At 39.2% G+C, this 7,410-nt stretch overlaps 1 non-coding gene across 1 annotated transcript; it reads left to right on the forward strand.

Annotated features, from left to right (window-relative positions):
• Positions 1–3,116: 3,116 nt before the first annotated feature.
• On the forward strand, positions 3,117–3,222 carry LOC124987697 (U6 spliceosomal RNA). Its single transcript, XR_007109226.1, has one exon. It is a non-coding gene; the product is annotated as a U6 spliceosomal RNA (small nuclear RNA).
• Positions 3,223–7,410: the final 4,188 nt, after the last annotated feature.

The following is a 7,410-nucleotide window of genomic DNA, read 5'->3' on the forward strand; positions in this document are numbered from 1 at the left end:
AGACAGAGGAAATTGAAATGCCTGACCTTTGTCATAGAGGGAGACGTGTGTCAGAGCTAATGACAGAGTCCATTGTGCCTTATTTTAAATTGTCACACTTCAGCAATTAGAAATCACTTATGCTCACAGTGCTCTATTAATTTGTACTTAGATTCAAAGACTCAGAGCCTATCATGGCTAGAAGTGACCTTGGAGGCCAATTTTTTTTATTTTTCAGATGAGGAAACTGATACTCAGAGATGAGATAACACTTGTCAAAAGTCAAAGTCACACACACACACACACACACACACAAAGATTAGCTCTAAGTCTAGTACTCTATCCTTTGCTGACACTTTATTTTAGAAAAAGGGCACCCATTTTAATGTCTTTTAATATTTTCTACAGTAATTATATACAACACAAATGATAGAAATTTTTTGTACCAGGGATTGAACCCAGGGGTGCTTAACCACTGAAAACCACATTGCCAGTTCTTTTTATGTTTTATTTTGAGACAGGGTCTTGCTAAGTTGCTGAGGGCCTCACTAAATTGCTGAGGCTGGCTTTGAACTGGTGATTTTCCCACCTAAACCTCTTGAGTCACTGGGATTACAGGCATGAGCCACTGGCCCTGACTACACATAATAATATAAAAATATGCTGAGCTCATGCATCATGGTTTCTAGGACTCATTTTGTGATGTTAACATGTATACCCAAACACATACAGAAATGCATATACCACCACTCTGTTAGACTCCCTCCTTAGGGCACCCATAATAAGCAGTCCATGCTTGATCCGTTTATACACCTGTCACCCATGCAGTAGTAATAGTTCACTGAGAATAAAGAATGGGTCTCATCCTACTTTGTATCCCAAAATCTTAATATGAAATAAACCTGTTGAAAGAGAAAATGATGTTTGCTATACCTATTACCTGAAAAACATTTTGTAAGTGATTCTTGACTGCATATGAGACTGATCAATGTTTAGGGAATGTAGTAAGCAAAGTACCTTAGGTCATCTGAAGAATGAGCTCCTCAAAGAATTATATGGATAACTGCATTTCTCTGTGTCTCAAAAAATAATAACAATAATAAGCAAACTATTGTTTGTCAAATCCATCTTATCCATTTGGATATCCTAACACATATTCTAGGCATTATTATTCATTTATTGCCCTCAGATCACCTAGAAGCAAACAAACATGAAATCTTTCCCATTATCCTGTGTGCCTCCACAAACGACTGCTCTCCTCTCTTTTACCCCTAAACCTAAACTGATTGACACTCTGCATATTGAATGTTCATTTTCCCTTCCCTCACCACATATTTGACACATAAAATGACTGAATGAATAGCAGATGAAAAGGAGAACATCACAGTCTAAGTTTGTTCAGGTGAGCCACCAGATCCAGTTGCCTCAACCTGTCCCAGTGTGCTTCCAGAACACCTCCTGGTCTCTGTGGCTCCTGCCTCCTAAATCACTGCAACCTCTGCTGTGTCTTAGATTTGAAAAAAAATGAGCCTCACTCTTTGACTTTGATCCTGCTTTGGAGTCATGTCTATTTTGCAGGGAGGTGGTGGGGAGACATGGGCAGAATTTACTCTGATAAAAACTTGATAATTCAGGTTCCAGGTACCTGAACCAAAACACAGGTTTTCCTTACAGGCGTCTTTGAACAATTGGACTCAGCACCACCATAAATCAGATAAAAATAAAACTTCATCAAGATAAAGATTAAAAAAATGAAGTTAAGGGAGAAAATTCAAAAAATTGGCTCATTAATTTAGAAAGCCAGCATGTCATCTAGCATATCAGTAAAAAGCTCCTCATTATCCTCTCTACCCCAGGCCAAGCTGAAGGCTTCCAAAGCAGTTCTGTTACCTAGATATTCCCAGAGAATAGGTGTTCCTGATAACAGGAGCTGTTCCTACAAACTCTCTCCCAGCCTCTCCGGGGTCTTTCTCCCTTTCAACAGTAGCGCACAGCACCCTCTGCTCTGGCTATGTCAGCCCTTCTGAGATTTCAGGTCATGGGTTCATCAATTTCATCTTATGTGCTGTTCTGCAGGGTTTATGGATCCCAGCACAAATGGATGACCAAATCAGTTATCCTGACCTGTAGGATCATCGATAATAACTGTTGTCTGAAACTAGGAAAAGTACAGTTTACTTAAATCACAATTTGGGAACCTAACCATCCACATAAATTTGGTGAAGATTTTTAAGTTTAATGAGCCTAAGTGTCTTCAGAAGAAAAATAGGATACAATAATACCTAGATACATTAAAACTAGACTGTAATAATTCAAGAAATTTTGATTGATATTCTAGCAAATGATACATGCTAAAGTAGTTGCTCTTTTCATTTATAGCATATCTAATGTTGCAAACATTATTATAGCAGTGATTTATCCTGAGTGGAAATGTTGGCATATCTTTTCTGTTGTCTGCCAGGATACCTGACACTTAAAGATGGCTTAACACCTAACATAGGTGCATATACTTTGTGAACCATGTGTGTGTGAATTGTCCCCTCTACTATCAATTCCATTCAAATTTAATTGAATATAAGATTCATTATGAATCTAAGGAATAATTTGATATGCCTACAAGGTATAGGTCTACTAGCCACTGGAGACAAGAGTTGTAGAAAAGATACAAAGCATCACTATCTTCATGGAGACTGGAAGACTGTAGAAGGGTTAGTAGAAGAGGACCAGTGTTTCAGCCAAAGTGAACTGTGCTGGATAAGGGCCCTGTGCCAGAAGGATTCTCCTCCACCCATGACCCCAGTTCTCCTGACAGCACAAGAAGTGCAACTTTAGTCCCTGCTACCAAGTAAATTGACACCCAAAAGTACTGAACCACCTTTGAAATCCAAGATAAGTGAAGCATGACCTTTGTGGATACTAGTAATTCTAATTCTGATGATATTCTTACCACTTATGGTGGGATAGTAACAGATGGGACCAAAAAGTTACTTTTATCAAAAAGTTCAATTAGGCCTATAATCACAGTTACTCAGGAGACTAAGGCAGGAAAATCACAAGTTCAAGGCCAGCCTCAGCTACTTAGCAATAGCCTCAGGAATTTAGTGAGACTGTGCCTCAAAATAAAAAATAAAGGGCTGGTGCTTGATTCAGAAGTGCATGTACTAAAATTGCAACCATAGGAGAAGATTAGCATGGTCCCTGCGAAAGGATGACACGCAAATTTGTAAAGCGTTCCATATTAAGAATGAAGGAGCATTGGATTATGCAGAGGGGAGGGAGGGTGGGGCACGGGTACGGGAAGGGCAATGGAATGAGACAGACATTATTACCCTATACACATGTATGATTACACTACTGGTGTGACTCTGCACCATGTACAGCTAGAGGAATGAGAAGTTATGCTCCATTTTTGTATAATGTGTCAAAATGCATTCTACTGTCATGTACAACCAATTAGAACAAATTTAAAAACATTTTATAAATGGGCTGGGAGTGTTGCTCAGTGGTTAAGTGCCCCTGGGATCAATCCCTGATACCAAAAGAAAAAGAAAAGAAAGAAAGAAAACAAAAACAAAATCTCAGTTAGGAAAGCCATGCTATTCATGCCTCTTATTCAAATTTCCTGGCTCTCCTACTCTAACAGGGTATATACTGGCAGAGAATTTGGCAAGGTTCCAAAATAGTGTCAAAAAATTCATGGATTTTGTTGTTGTTCTGATATCTAATGAACCCCAAATGAGTTTCATGAAGTTAATTCTTCACTAGCCCCTTGTCATATCTTAGAGGTAGAGGAATATTGTGCATGGCAGCTCAAGGACTTGGACTTGAAGTTCAGATGCAAACTCCATGTTCACCCTCCTCTTCAAACGCTCTGGTCTGCTTGGAGAGAGTGGAAGGCACAGGATGCTACTGAAGAACAAAGAAGCCAATAGGAATGGTGGGGTGTGGGTCAGGGGAGCATGTGGATGAATGTGGCAGGAGCTAAACTAATGAGGTAGACAGGGTCTGGTCATGAATGACACACAAGCCTGTAAAGAAAAACTGGGTCACACACATGATAATGGAAAATGTACTATACCTTTTTGAAAACTTCAGATAAATCAAATGAATTCAAAAAGTTAAAGAAATCTCAGAATGACAAGCTTCTGTCAGAATAAAACACCTCAGTATGGTAATTTGGTTACAGTGATTTGTCTTTGATCAGTAGCTGAGGAGACACAAGGAAAACACTAGATTCTTGTGTTCATGCCATTGTCTTATATGCCTCCCTGAGTCCTGAGGTGGTGGGCCTGGTGAGGTCTGGGAGGTTTTGATGGCTCTGCTCCCTGCCAACCATCATGTGGAGCAAGGAGTGAGGACAGACAGAAGAGTTGTCTTTAATAGTGTCACAGGAAATGTGTGAACATGTATATATGCACACATAGATGTACATGTATGTGTGCATATACATACACATACATAAATACACAGGTATATTTTTTTTAATACAGGAAGATCAATAGAAGGAGACCTAGTGAATGACTGAAGAAGAAAAACTTCAACGGAAAAAGAAAGGCATTCATTCAACACAAATTTATTGTGTGACCTCTCTTGTACTGAGAAAATTTTAAATAATAAAGAATATAGGAGGAGTCAGGTGCAGTGGCACATGCCAATAATCCCAGCAGCTCCAGAGGCTGAGGCAGGAGGATAGCAAGTTCAAAGCCAGCTTCAGCAATTTAGTGAGATCCAGTCTCAAAATAAAAATAAAAATGGGCTGTGGATGTGGCTCAGTGGTTAAGCACCCCTGGGTTCAATCCTCAGTACCAAAAGAAAAAGAAAAAAGAAAGAATATTAAAGAAAATAAAACATAAAATTTCCATTCTCATGGAGGGTGAAAGGAGGCAGATAATCAAGAGAATATACAGAATATGAGATGCAGTAAATACCATGGAGGAAAACTAAGCTAGGGAAAGAGTCATAGAGTGCTGTGGCCAAAGATATCATGGTCAAAATGGCATTTGAACAGAGTTGAGGAAATAGGGGAGCCCACCTTGTGGATATTAAGTGTCTGGACAGGAGTAAGGAAGCAGGACCTTGAAGCAGATGGTGCTGGCAAAGCAGGCATTAGTGGTCCTGAAGGGGATCACAGGCCCAGCTTATCTTCAGTAAGGACTTTTGTTAAAGTTTTTGTTGTATGTTAAGCAATATGTGATCTCCATTCACTAGCCCAGCCATTCAGTAATATCTTCCCAGCTAGCAGAAGAGGTCATCAGAGGAGACTCAGTAATGACCTAGTCCTCTTCTACTGCTATTCCTAGGCTGGACCTTGGGATGTGGAAGGAAGTTCATACACATTCAGACTGAAGTAAAATATGATTAAAGGAAGACTTATATTTTGGACCAGTTATATCTTGAAAATACTTCCCAATTGTAAGAGCAAAATTTCACTGGGATGTGTTAACGCATGGACTAAACAGAGACCTCCAATAATTGAGGGAGAATTCTTAACAGCTACCACATCTGTGTGAACTTAAAATCTACCATAGCGTGTGAAGCCAAAACACCATCACATTGAGAGTTATCCCCTGTGTGCTATCACATGTTGAGGACACTTGTAGGGCAAATCTCTTCCCATTGAAACCCTTTTAAGGGTTTTCCTCCCTGAGTCTCAGACCTATGGCTTAGGTAGGAATGAGCCACTGCCTCCCTGTTCAGGGGCAAAGCCCAGAGTGACTTGAACCAACCCAGGTATTTAGTGCTGTTGGTCGCAATGCTCAGAGATGACACAGTGACCCCTGGAACTTTTGTTAGGAGTGCCAGTTGTGGTCATTTACAAGACTGCCATAACAAAGTACAAGAGACAGGACTACTTAAACAATGGGAATTTATGTTCTCACAGTTGTGGAAGTTGGAAGTTTGAGATTCAGATGTCAGGAGGATCTATGGTGTTTTATTTGTTTTGAGGCCTCTCCTTGTCTTAGAGATAACCATCTTCTCCCTGTATCTTCACAAGATCTTCTGTCTGGGTGATTCTGTATCCTGAAATCTTCGTATAAAGACACGAGTCATATTGGATTAGAGTCATTCTCCCTCCCCCCATTGTATTTCATTTCAACTACATCACCTCTTTAAAGACCCTCTGTCCCAGTACAGTTGACTCTTAGGTACTGGACATTAAGACTGCAGTGTATGAATTTGGGGACATAACATAGTCCTTAAAACTGGGACAAATATTAATTTTTCTGAGGAAACATCCTAAGATGATTTTTTTTATCACTGCCTTGGAAAGTGCAGTGTGAGGATATGATTCTCAAACTAAGTATCATTTCTGTGACCTAGGGACTATGGAGGGTCCTTTGTGATAACTTTTAAGCTACTTTCTCAAAGCTCATCTTCAGAGATACATGGAGCTTTTCAGTTACTTGGACCAAAGAATTTCTTTTGTACTAACAGTCATCTCTCTTTTATCACTTGCAATTAAATTATTCCTCACAGAGAAAGTCTAGAATGAGTTAAAAAATTAATAATATACAGTATTTATATTCAGAGTATGAACAGTATTTTCCTGCACCAACAACTGAAGTCTCTCTTTGAAATCTCAAATGAGTTAAGATATTCAGATAGCAATGGAACACACAGATACAATATAAATGTAGCATGAACAGAAATATATTTTTCCCTCTAAACTGAGTACCAAAATAGTAATTTAGACTAGAGATTAAGCAGCCAGTCAAAAACAAAAACTTCCAAATTGCACTGTCAGTTCAGTGTGATAATGTTTAATTTAAGTCTGAATAAAAATAGCTATTTGGGCTCAGCATATCACCCTATTCTTAGTCTCCCCTCCTTTACAATAAATCCAAGCCCCTCCTCTACTCTACACACAGATCATATGCCCCAGAAACTGGCCCCCTGGAGAGAGAGAGATGTGTAGCAAAAGGTAACATCTGTGAGGACTATAAGAGATCCTTTCAGCAAAACAGAATTAGGAGGTAACAGCCAGCCCTCTTTTACAAGGGCCAGTTTCAGATGACACTTAAGTCATCTCTATTTCAGGTTTTATTTATGCTTCATTTTCTCCCCTTTCTATGCTAAATGTTTAGATCAAAAGTATTCCTGGAAAACTCAGGACAGCCAGATTTTCTGAATGATTTCCCATGTTCCTTCCTCCTTGAAAATAATTGGGGAAATGTTTTTCTAATAGTAAAACATTCTTCACCTGAATCCTTATGCCAAGAAAAGAATATTAAGGAGGTTTCATCAAGGGTCTTTCCTCTGCTCCCAAACTAGCTGAGGTGAAGAGTTGGTGTTCAAAGCTGTGTGTCATGCTGTCTCCAAATATGTTCTAATCCCCTGCTTAAAACTTGAGGAAAACTGTACACAGTAGAAGATTGTAAATAAAGACATATTTTTTTAAATTGCCGTTTGTTAGTGTCACCTATCAGTGTA

The sequence above is a fragment of the Sciurus carolinensis genome, chromosome 6 (assembly GCF_902686445.1).
Source record: "Sciurus carolinensis chromosome 6, mSciCar1.2, whole genome shotgun sequence".
NCBI classification, from domain to species: Eukaryota; Metazoa; Chordata; class Mammalia; order Rodentia; family Sciuridae; genus Sciurus; species Sciurus carolinensis.